The sequence below is a fragment of the Medicago truncatula genome, chromosome 8, assembly GCF_003473485.1.
Source record: "Medicago truncatula cultivar Jemalong A17 chromosome 8, MtrunA17r5.0-ANR, whole genome shotgun sequence".
Classification (NCBI taxonomy): domain Eukaryota; kingdom Viridiplantae; phylum Streptophyta; class Magnoliopsida; order Fabales; family Fabaceae; genus Medicago; species Medicago truncatula.
Genome location: NC_053049.1, coordinates 40,056,087 through 40,068,898, shown reverse-complemented (window position 1 = coordinate 40,068,898; position 12,812 = coordinate 40,056,087). Strand labels below are relative to the sequence as shown.

Genomic DNA, 12,812 nt, shown 5'->3' with positions numbered 1-12,812 from the left:
CAAAGTTATCTACACAATATGATTTAATTGGAAGTATGTGTAAACAAGTTTTATATTGTGGGTGTCTCCAAACTTTTTTTTATGCTAAAGGAAATATAATAAATAAAAAAAGAAAGTACAAAGGAGTTGGGGGAGATAAACCTGACCCCAGCAAACATAGTTCAACCCTAAACGGGTAATACAACAATGAATAACAAAAGTGGTATATTAGAAACCAACTGGACAAAAATCCAGTTAAGAACCAAATGCTTAGTAGATAGATACACACCTAAGCACAACCCGGTCAACCCAATGCGGGGTTCGAAACCAGATTGCAAAAGAAACGTACCTAAAAAGCCGCAAGCATTCTAAATAAAAGAGACGGGATTGAATAAGCATACCAGTCTTGTTGATTTTGAGGGTTTGAATTCTCAACAATTCTCAACAAGCGAACTCACAACAAGGTTATTTCCAGTTTAGTTCTATTCTGTCACCAAGCAAACCTTGTGAAAATGTGTTTTCAAATTTATTTTTTTTGTGAGCACTTTATCAAATAATTATTATCACTTAACTCATTATTAACCAATGTGAAACTTTATCACTTCATACTTGCACTTCCAAACTACTTGCAAGGTTATATAAGGACCATTTAAGATTTTGGATGAAAATGTGTTTTCAGTTCTTTGTTAATATTAATTATGTCCTAAATAGTGCCTGCTTATCAATATCGTAATAGTCCGTGCTTATTATCTTCAGCAAGTCTACGCCAGTGAATTAATGTTCTAAATATTTGCTTCCCTTGCTTTGAAACTACATTCATTATGTATCAAGTGCTTGAAATATTTTAATTACATAATTCGGTTTTCGCGTTTGGATGTATTTATTAATTACACCAGAAAGTAATTAAGTTCCAGAGATGCAAATCTGTGATATCAGATCAGGCAAGCCTTTGTTTGAGATTATTTGATTTCGTCACTTTTACAGCATATATAATTGAACAGAAATACATACTAGTACAAATTATATGCATTGTTTATGCAGCATCATAAATCTAGAATTCTTTATGAATAGGTAATAATCAAATTTGTGCACTAATAAACAGTATATTACCAATTCTGGCTTACTGCAAACAGAATTGCTAGATTAAGCTTCAGTATATTATGGTTTCCTGACCCTGATGAATGATGCTAAATAATCTGTACAGATTCTTTTTACGGAATGACAATTAGTCTTGAACAATCTTTTTGCTCTTCAGTCTTCATATGATATATGACAAAATTAACATTCTTCAAAATATCCATCTGCAATGTATTGAAAGGAAAACTATTAGTAAACCAGAAAGAAACTAGCTAAAAAACAAAAAGAAAAAGAGATTAATATGATGTTTTAGTGTTAAGTTAATTAAAAGCTGTCAAAAATGGCAGGGCAAATCTTCTTTGGCAAACTAGAAGCAAGCATGTTCAAGCTCTCTAGCTACTCCTCTCTGCCAAAAGAGATTTCCCCTATCATTCCTCAACAGCAGCACAAATATCACACTTTCAGCTCTAATTCTGTTTGAACAAAATGTGTGTCTTATATATTGATAGCTTTGAGCACCTAACTTGGATATGCCATTCAAAAGGAGTAGCATGCAGCAGCATATGCTAGCACAATTCCAATTTCAGGTTCTTAATTGTTATTTACTTCAATGTCAATTCCTATCAAAAATATCAAGGACTTGTCTACATCATGATTTCCTCTTTCCTAGTAAATCTGATTCTTTTTCCTTTTTGATGGAGGTGGGAAGCATGGTCATAAAGACATACTTTTTACTATATACATGCATGAAATATCAATATTTATGTGTAGTTTTTGCATGTAAAACATTCATGCATGTAGAAGTAGACTTCCTTTCAAGTCCATATAACTCTCCATTGTCATGATGTTGTTACATGCTGATTTCAATTTACAACATTATTATAGCAACCAAATAAACTTTTTCGAACTGTTATAATTTTTTAAGTTTGTTACTAGCTTTCTTTTTCTATGAAACTTCTCTATCACCATAGACTTAAGAAATGAATTGATTACTAAATTCTTTTTTCTATGAACATTGAATTTACAGATAGCAACAAGACAGAAAATTACTATATCTACCAAAATTAATATATGTATACATCTAATAGCAACTACTTTTTTTGAAAGGAGCAACTACTTGAAAAGCTATATATATTCCTCTATTATCTCTTTCTATCCCAGGACCATACTAATTATCTTCCTACTGGTGATCCACATCGTAGCTTATCATTTAAGATCAACTGAATTTCCTTAGACAACCAAAATTTCCCAAGAAAACACGGTATGAGTAAAGAATATCAGGGAGAAAATTATTTAAAAAAAGAAAGCTAAGAGAGATGAATGATTAGATTGATTGAAATGGTTATTATAAAAGGAATGTCAATATTTGGTTTGGTATGATTTCAGAAATACAACCAAGTTTCAACTTTACTGTCATTCAGTAATACACAATCCATATGATATATATCAGTAACCACTGATCCTCTAACCCAAAATCTTAAGACATTGGTTATGGATCACCTCACTAGTATATTGTTCAACATCAACTTTTCCACCTAATTTAGGACTTCTAACTACTAACTATTAAAAAAATTATACACTGCTTTTGTCAAGTAAGTCTAAAATTAAATAAACTTAAATTAATTAAAGTGAAAAAACACCAGTTACCTTTGAGCTTCCTGATTTATGAACTATTGAGATCACCATTTAATTTTATCTTTCTGTACAAGGTTTGGTGAAACGAATATCCTCCATGCAACTCTTTTGTTTGAATACATGGATTCCACTGTCTATAAGGATTGAGTTCTTGTCTTTACCATTATATGTAATCTCAACGTGGTTCCATTCATTTTCTACAAGTTCTTCATCCAAATTAGCTTTGAATTTCACTTTATGTAGATAAAAATATATGTATGATCCGGTTCCATCCAGAAACTGGGAGCATATCTACAATGAAGGAAATTTATATAGCAATTGATGATCACATTGGGTGTGATTGTTGATTCCTTTAACATTGATCTAGCAGCAAAGCAAAGAGCAATAGCTGGAAATTTGTTACGAAACCAAAGAGAAATTGACTGTCCACTACTACGATGTTCGAACCAATTCAAGATTCTTGCACCTGGCAAATAGAACATTGTATTTCTATTACCATGCAATTCCTGTTACAAATTAACAATGTGATCACAACGAGTAGGATATCTGTCATTTATCAAACTTTATTAAATAATAGAAGGATTTAATTGATTTGGACCGACAGTGTAACTTTTTTTACACTGTTACTCAATTAAAATTATTCGTATCTACTTTAAGAGTTATACAAATGATGATGATTTGCCTTAAAAAAAATAATGATGATTTGTGATTGATTGATGGTGTAAGAAATTTTATACTAACAGTGCATCAAAATTAAACTTGGTAGAAAAAACAAAACCTGATTCAGTAACATGTCTATACAAGTCCAAGATCTGCAATGGCTGGCGGAAAAAATTTCCAAGTTTGGTACAATTCCTCTAACTTCTTGAAGATATTGGCAATAATCCAAATTAAGGTCTGTCAAAAAATGACATTCTTGGATGCATTCCGGAAGAATTGTGAAATTATTATGCGCCAAGCTTAATTCTTTCACGTTTCTAAACCATGTTAGTCCTGATGGAAAAAAGTCATCTGATAGGATGCAAAATATGAGATGAAGACGTTCTACATTTGAAGACACGATTGAAATATCTCTTTGTTCACCCTCGTCCTGTTTTGGCAATATCCACCCTTGCGACTTCCAAGCAGTAATGTTAACCAAATTTGGCATCATGAAAATGTTATTTGGTAACCTAAACGTTCCACAATAATGTAGTTGTAATGTTTGAAGACGAGTAAGACTTTGAAATGAACATGGAAATTCTTTTATTGGAGTTTCTTCTAACCCAAGCTCTGTTATATTTTCCTTCTTCCATAATATTTGTGGAAAATTTTTGAGACTTTTGCAAAATGAAAGATTAAGTTGCTCAAGGGATTTCAATTTGATAGGCGGAAACCTTCTAAGCTTACTACAACCTTTGGCACTCAAGACTTTAAGTTTATCCAAGAATCCAACTGACTCATGAATTGTAATTAATTTCTCACAATATTCAAATGAGAATGTTTCTAAATTTAAGAGAGAAGACACGTCAGGTATTTCTGTCAAACAATCTGCATCATCAAAATTCAATATCTTCATATTTATGAACTTTTGCAAAATAAATAAAGAAATGAGAACCAAATGGATAATGTGAAAAATGAAGTTATGGTTAACTTGCATTGCATACCAAGGCAACGAAGATTAGACTAATTACCTTCAATAAATCGGTCAACTTGAGTGACGTTAAGCAACTTTTTGGTAACTTGATTATGGCAGGTTTCTTTGGATGAAAATCATATGGCAAATATTCTGAAGGATATCTCCACCATTCAACCGCTCTTAAACTATTTGGAAGATGTTTGGGTCCTTTGGAAAAATGGCCACCTTTGATTGTAAGAGTTTTTAGGGTTTTCATCTTCTTGAAGACCATTTCATCCAATTCTACCTCATCTTCACACATCAGGTATATGGTTTTGATCGCACTAGTTCCCTTTTAACATAAAGAACGAATGATCAATTACATATAATATTTAACACGTAAATTCAAAATAAATGTACATAATATATAGGAAAAAGATAAAAAAAAAAAAAAAAAAAAAACAAATATGAGGCAAGCTTTTAATAGTTTAAAAAGAACATTTTAAGGTTGTAGAAGAAAAATAAATTATCCACATGAATCATACTCACTGTATTCTCTTCTAAAACTTGAATTATATCTTCATGAGACCATAACCGACTACGCTTTCCAGGTTCTTCTGGTGATTCCAGTCGAACAATTTCCTTACCCATGTCCTCTATCAAGGCATGTAGAGTCAATTTACTATGCGAACTAATCTTTATGAGAGATTTTTCAACCAATACTCCAATATGATATTTCATGCAAGCATCATAATGAGCATGAAGCATATTTTCTACATCTGCCAATTTATCATTTGTTCCTCCGTAGAAACAAGCAATGTCAAGAAAAACACTTTGCTCATCTTCCTCTAAAGCATCAAAACTTACTTTAAGTATCTTTTGGATGTCTTTATTAGGAATGGTTTCATACCGGTGTAATGCAGATTCCCACTCTTGTACTGTCTTTCCAAATAAATTGGAACCTATTACTATCAAAGCCAATGGAAGTCCAGAAGCATATGCTACTGCACGCTTCAAGACATTCAAGTAACTAGGATGAAATTTTTCTGTTTTAAAAGATTTCCAAGTAAGCAATTGAAGAGCGTATTTCTAATTTAAAACCTGTAATTCATATGTTATATTAACCCCATGACTTTCCAACAAATGTTTGTCCCGAGTTGTAATGATAACTCTGCTGCCAGAACCAAGCCAATCAAACCCTCCAACCAAGGCCTCTAGCTGTTCTATTTTGTCAACATCATCTAGAATCAAAAGAACTTTTTTTTGCTGGAGTCTATGCTTTATCACTGAAATTCCTTGTTTGACATTTGTTAACTTAATTTTCTTCTCTCCAAGTGTTTCTGAGAGAAGAATCTTTTGGAGATGTTGTAACCCGTGTTTGTCTGAATTTTCTCTCACGTTTTCAAGAAAACATAAACCTTCAAAGCTGTCTGCAATCAAATTATAAACAGCCAGATCAAGTGTTGTTTTACCTATCCCGCCGATTCCATGGATCCCAATCATGCTGACCTCATCATTCGACCCAACATCAAGAAGTGAATTTATTTCCGGTGAAACCATAGCTAGTGTCTAGACCTTGAAAGCTAAGGAAAACATCGTAGGTGAATCCATAACTGAAGGATGAAGAGGATGTAGACACAGCCATTAGCAGATTAAGGTCAGAACAAAGTGGAAATGGAGTTTTTGGTTTCCAATTCCAAAGTCAAAGAATAGAAATAGTTGAAATATGGTGAGTGAGAAAGAGTAAGTGCATTATTGAAATTAAAAAGGAAAATATTTTTTTTTTATTTTCAAGTGGTGTTGTCTGAAGTTATCCAATCAATTTTTAAGGATAAAAAAAGTCAACCAACCATGTCTAAATTCATGTGGATTTGGATCATCTACTGCGTCTGTATCCCTTAAATAATTTATATTTATAGGACTAGTTGTAGTTTTTTATTCAAAAATATATAGATATAATGGAATAGCAATACAAGAGTGATTTATCTATATGTTGTAGTCACATCTCGGTGGTCCTTCGATCAAGAGAAACATAGAACCCTTAAAATTGCAGTTCGGAAAAATATCAAATTTGACTAGTGCTTCTTTAATTTAAAGGATTAAAATGTTGATTTATTCATGACATACCACCAAAAATAGTATGTTGAAAATACATGTGTGAAGTGAGAAAGTTTCACATTGGTTAATAATGATGTAAGTGATAATAATATAAATGTAAAGACTTGCATAGTTGTCGTCATAGATTTCTATAGATTGCTTTAAGACTCGGAGTCAGAATATGTTGTAAGTCCGTCAATGGACTACAACAGCAACCACAACCGATCCTTATCTCGCTAAGTGAGGTCGGCATATCTGTCAAAGGACTAATGTTCTAAATAGTGTCTGCTTATCCTAAATTTTTTTGGCTTATTATCTTCAGCATGTCTTTGTCAGTGGATTAATGTTCTAAATATTTACATCCTTTGGTCTGAAATTAGATTCATTATTAAGTGCTTAAAAGATTATAACTGTATTATTTGGTTTCAGTGTTGGATATATTTATTAAGTATACCAACAAGTATGCAAATGCTTGATGTGAGCCTCTGTGTTCAGAGATTATTTGCTGTAATTGAACAGAAATACATACTAGTATAAAACTACATGCATAGTTTATCAATGCATCACTTTTTTGATAAAGCTAGAATTCTTTATTGATAGCAAAGAATAAGATTCGTGCAGTGATGATCACAAAGTACATTAGCAATTCTGGCATACAGTAAACAGAAATTTTGTTAACTTCTTCAGTCACCACAAGATGGTGCATTTTTCTTTTGGCTCTTCAGTCTTCATATAACACACAATTAGCATTCCTCAAAATATCTATCTGGAATGTCATGAAAGGAAAACCATCATTAATAAAAAAGAAAGAAACTAAATAAAGTTAATTAACTATATCAGGATACCACAAGAATCGAACTTGTTTCGCCGATAGAAGATGGAAAACAAAAAGTGAGTAAATAACATGAATTGTTATTGTTAACCAATAGCTGTCAAAAATGGCAGGGCAAATCTCCTTTGGCAAACCAGAAACATTCCTGTTTAAGATTTTTACTCCTCTCTGCCAAAAGAGATTTTCCCTATCATTCCTCAACAGCAGAACAAATACCACACTTTCAAGCTCCAAGTATGTTTGAACAAAACGTAGGTCTTATATATTGATAGCTCTAAGCACCTAACTTGGATATGCCACTCAAAAGAAGCAGTATGAAGCAGCATATGCTAGCACAATTCCAATTTCAGGTTTTTGTTATTTACTTCATTGTCAATTCCTTTCAAAAAAATCAAGGACTTGTCTACATCATGATTTCCTCTTTCCTAGTAAATCAGATTCTTTTTCCTTTTTGGTGGAGTGTGAGAAGCATGGTCATAAAGACAAATACTTTTTGCTAAATAGTACTGTGTGCAGTTTTTGCATAATATTGGTTAGAGTCTTGGAGATATTTTCTAAATATAGCTTATAAACTTTCGTCAATCCTCGACTTACAAGCTGGTTTAAATTCGCAGCATTATTGTAACAATCAAATGAAAATTTTCTAGCTGTTATAATAATTTTTTTTAAGAAACTTCTGTGTCACCGCAGATAAATGAAATGAATGGATTACTAACTAATTCACTATAGGTATGACTATGAACATTAAATTAACAGATAGCAACATTTATCTATAATCATTTAGTAGCAACTCGGTTGAAAAGCTTTATTCCTCAACTAACTCTTTCTTTCCAGGACCATACTTATTAAAAAAGGGAGAGAGAATAAAAACAAATTCTCTGTAGAACCTTGGTCTTTCAACTACAAAAAAGTTAGTAATGCCTCAACCCGCGGAATACTAATCATGTTCGTTATAGTGATTAGTGTCAAATTTCGTAGTAATACATAACATAGTTTGACGCTTATGGACATTTTACATTATAACTGTCCTCAAATAAACATACACGGGGAGACAAAATGTGGTGACCCGGGTTTGAACCCGAGATTCCATATAAAATGTCTTCACAGCCAAACCACTAGACTATAACGGACTGTGCTGGTCATTCAGTAATACACAATCTATATGATATCAGTAGCTAATATACTTAATCACTTGAATGGAAAGATCATGATTTTCTTTTTCAATTTTAAAGCAGAAAAATATCACTAGTCTTTTCATTTAAAATTTGGAAGGATTACTTGTGAAATAAGGAAAAGGGGTTTGAAAATTCAACCATTTAGGAATTGACCACAAGTTAAGCTAACTAAAAAATAAAACAATTAAATGTGTGTCCCTTTCAAGATGAGGAGTGAGGTATAGAACAAGGACTTAAGTGACTTCATGCCATTTCATAAGTATAAGAGCCGTGACTGAAATGGAAAAGATACTATTATTCAACTATTAAATCTAGAATAGGTTTTAACCATTAATTAGCATATTCTTCTATGAAGAAACTAGAAGAGGAACGGAAAAGAATTATGCCTTCCATGTGAGTGGAATTAACTTTTTCCACAAACCATTTATGTAGAAAACTTCAATCCAAGGATTCTCAAAATAAATATATAACAGTAAAAGATGGACCACTTAGTTTGTAAGAATTACTAGTTGCTCAACATAGGATGTACTTGGAATATCCTTTGGCTTAATATGTGCTAGTTGCTGCATGCATGTCTGTGTTTTTATTTATCAATCACATCACCAACAAATACTATAAATACACATAAGAACACCGTGAAATTGTTCATCATCAACCAATCAATAAAGCTTGTTAAGGAGTATAGTACTCATGTGTAAGTGCATTACTGGGCAATGACTTTTTTGGCAGTAGTTCACTTGATCTTTCAGATGATGCAAACAAACTCACTGCCAAAGAAGATTTGCCCCGCAATTCACTCTTGTGCACATTCATATACTTTATCAAGAAGAAATTAAGGTATATATATATATCATATATGTGCTTGTAAATATTACATGGGGGGTATAGTATAGTGGCCATGTAACATGTCCATAGAGGCGCGCAGACACATAATGAATGAAAGCATGATAATTTCTCAATCCGTTCCTCTATATTGTTCAAATCTATCAAAAATACACTATTGAAAACGTGTTTTCGATCGATAACATGAGAGGGTGGAATGAGAAATTATCATGAAGCTTTTTATGTGGTCATTGTTGTGGTGTGGTCTGTGGAGTATATACAGTACCTTCAAGCACCTCAATATGTGTACAAGAGAAGTTTGTACATGATTTTGGTAATCTGATTTCTGTTTGTTCACGATTAATTTTTAACGTTCTTTCATAAAATTACTATATTATACTAAATTTAATTTTTAATATGATGACATTTTACTTTTTTCTTTCCAGATTTTGATTGTTTTCGAAAATAATCTGAAGAAACTTGTCTTATTTTAATAAATCTGAAAATAATTTATAATCTAGATTTGATTGGGATGAAATATGGGAATTTGTTTTGAATTTCTAATTCCACCTATGTATTTATGGTTACATCCTAAAATGACAAAATTACTCTTAAATAAAATTTAATTTTCATATTCACCTCTTCCAAAATCATACTTCTCCAAAACCCAGGAAACTCTTCCTTCTTTCCTCTTCCAAAATCATACTTCTCCAAGCAAGATGTCTCCTTTTGATGGAGAAGACTTGATTCTACTTTAATTGAAATTGAGTGAAACGAAATCTAAAGGAAAAAAGGACTTGCTTTAACAATGGAGTAGACTTGATTCTATTGTAATTTAATTTTAAATTCATTTTAAGTAGATCATGTAAACTTAGTTTAAGTAGGTCATGTAAACGGGGTTTAAGTGTACATACTAAAAGTTAAATTTTGCTTTAAACACTTCAACCTTATTTAATGATTCTACATAATTTTATTAACGTTAAGGCATGCGTGTTGCACCATCAAATAGCCTTGATTGTAGAGTTCATAACATATCAACGTTGAACAACAAGAAAAAAAAATAGAAATTATCATTGAACAAAAAGAAGAAATTCACTTACTTATATGCAACATAGTATGGATGAAAGATATTTTGATTCAGTCTTTAATCTTTTTTAGAGATTGATTGAACATCCATGATTATTTGTGGGTGTAAAAGGGTGAAATTTTAGAGCAACAATGAATGAAATCAAGGTTTTAAAAAAATTTATATAAAAGAATAATTTTAGTATTATTGTAAAATTTAAGTAAATTTTGGGTTTTCTCAAAAAAAAAAAAAAGTAAATTTTAGGTGTAACCATAAATATGTGAGTAAAAAAATTCATTTGTTTTTAATAAACTAACACAAAATGAAAATAATATAGGATGGTGATATATAAAATTCAAGAGAGTTTAATACATTTTTCCACTAAAATAACTAAATTTTGATTTTTTTTTTCCTAATTTCATGTTACACCCCTGTTACGAAAATACCTTTGGGTGTGTTTGGATGGAGGAATGTTTTGAGGGAATGTAATCTTAAGAGGGAATTCAAATACTTTGAGGTGAATTCCATTGTTTGGATAATAATTTGAAATTTTAAAATGATGGGAATTTATGAAGTATTTTGTTCAAGTTAAATTCTTCATTGTTATAATCTTTCAAATTTTACATTTTGATCCTTAATTTTTTCAAAATTTTCAATTTGACCCCAATAAATTTCCAATATATTATAAATTGACCCCTCAATTTTTTCAAAAATTATAATTTGACCCCCCAAAAATTTTGAAATTTACAAATTGATCCCTAATTTCAATTTTCAAATTTGGCCAAAAATTTATAAAATTTCCCCAAAAATGGTGACATTGAAATTTTTTATTACTCCACCCAAACAAAAGTATTGAGAAATGAAAGGAATTTAATTGAATCATTTAAATTGACTAGAATTTTAAATTCTTTAAAATTTCTCAATTGCCTCATCCAAACACACTCTTAATCTTTCTTCAAATTTTCAACTATTACCATTGTACTCTTCGCTGCTATTTCTTCCTTCTCTACCATAGTCTTCATCTTTCTCTCATTTTTCTTTTCATTTGACTTTCTCTTCCTCGCATTTTCTTTCTCTTCCTCTCATTGTTGCATATTTTCAAAATAATGAGAATCTGAAAAGAAAATAAAAGTTTAAAAACCACTGGGAAGTTGCTTTGAGTAAGTTCTCCATAAAAAAAATAGTTTTCATTATATATTTTTTATATGAGAAAGTTTAGATGAGTTGGACTCTTGGGATCATTAAGATGAGTGTAGGTCTTAAGGTTCAAAGAGCACATACAAAGGTACTTACAAATCATCCATCAAAGAGGTTATTGTACGGGCAGTGGATTTAAACTCATGATCTTAAGGATGAGTCAACTCCTTACCAACCGAGTGAACCTTAATTGGCAATGATTTTCATTATATTAAACAAACATAAAACAACCGCCGCTTCTTTTAAAAATCTCTAAAATTTATTCTTTAAACTATTGAATATCAAAATCACTTTTTTAAATAATTCGTAACAAATAAGACCTTGGAGCAATTTCAGAAGAGATTTTGAAGATTGCTTTTTCACCAAAAACCTCAACACATATGGAACTTATATGTTGATAAACGTCTCATTTTTTATCAAATATGTGACTCTTTCTCATACTTGATATATCAACAATTTTTTATACGTCTCACGTGGGGGTCCATTCAACCATCTAGGTATACTCTATCTCAAACGAAAGTTTTTTCATCAACATACACATGCAATGATGTTGGCATACAACATCAACAAAACATGTTGCCTGACCACAATTGTTATAACAACATCCGATACAAGAATTTGTCGTATTTTGTCAAACATCTTTGATAACAATGTTTGGACATGAGAAAACCTAAAACATACATTGAAAGATTATCACACTCGACTAAGAACAATCACACAAATGAATTTGAACATCACATCTTCATCCAAAATTTTAAGACATTTGATATATAAATTATTTTTTTTATATATTACTCAACACCCATTTTTTTAATCCTATATAAGTTTTTGCTTGCATTTAACATACCATCGATCGATAATACTATGAAAGAGTGGCCTTTTTTAAATAAATAAAACCATTAAGTAGATTGTATTGATAGCTGCATTGGCCCTTGAGGTACTCAGGCACAGGTGTTGCGGACAATTTTGCAAACCATTGTCGATTTGCTTATAAGGGAAGAGTGAACAAATTCACAGAGAAATGTTCCGTGGACATCAATATTGATGTCTAATGTACCATATTTTTGTACAACTTTTGCTTTTTACATAATTCTTACTCTCATCTCGAGTCCAACATTAACAATTATTTCATGTGTATTTTCAGTTCCTTCTACTGCATTAAAATTTCATATGTGTAGGGCTGAAAATGAGTCGAGTCGAGTCGAATGCCCTTCTGAACTTTGTTTAGGAATGTTTAGCAAGTATTATAATTTGAATTTGACTAGTTGACTACCCATCCGCGTCTGAATTACGGGTGGCAAAATGGATGGATTTGGATCCTACTGGATGGATCAA

General features: G+C 31.4%; 1 pseudogene; it reads right to left on the bottom strand.

The window, feature by feature from the left end:
- Positions 1–887: 887 nt before the first annotated feature.
- On the bottom strand, positions 888–6,030 carry LOC11415870 (TMV resistance protein N-like; annotated as a pseudogene).
- Between the last annotated feature and the right edge of the window lie 6,782 nt (positions 6,031–12,812).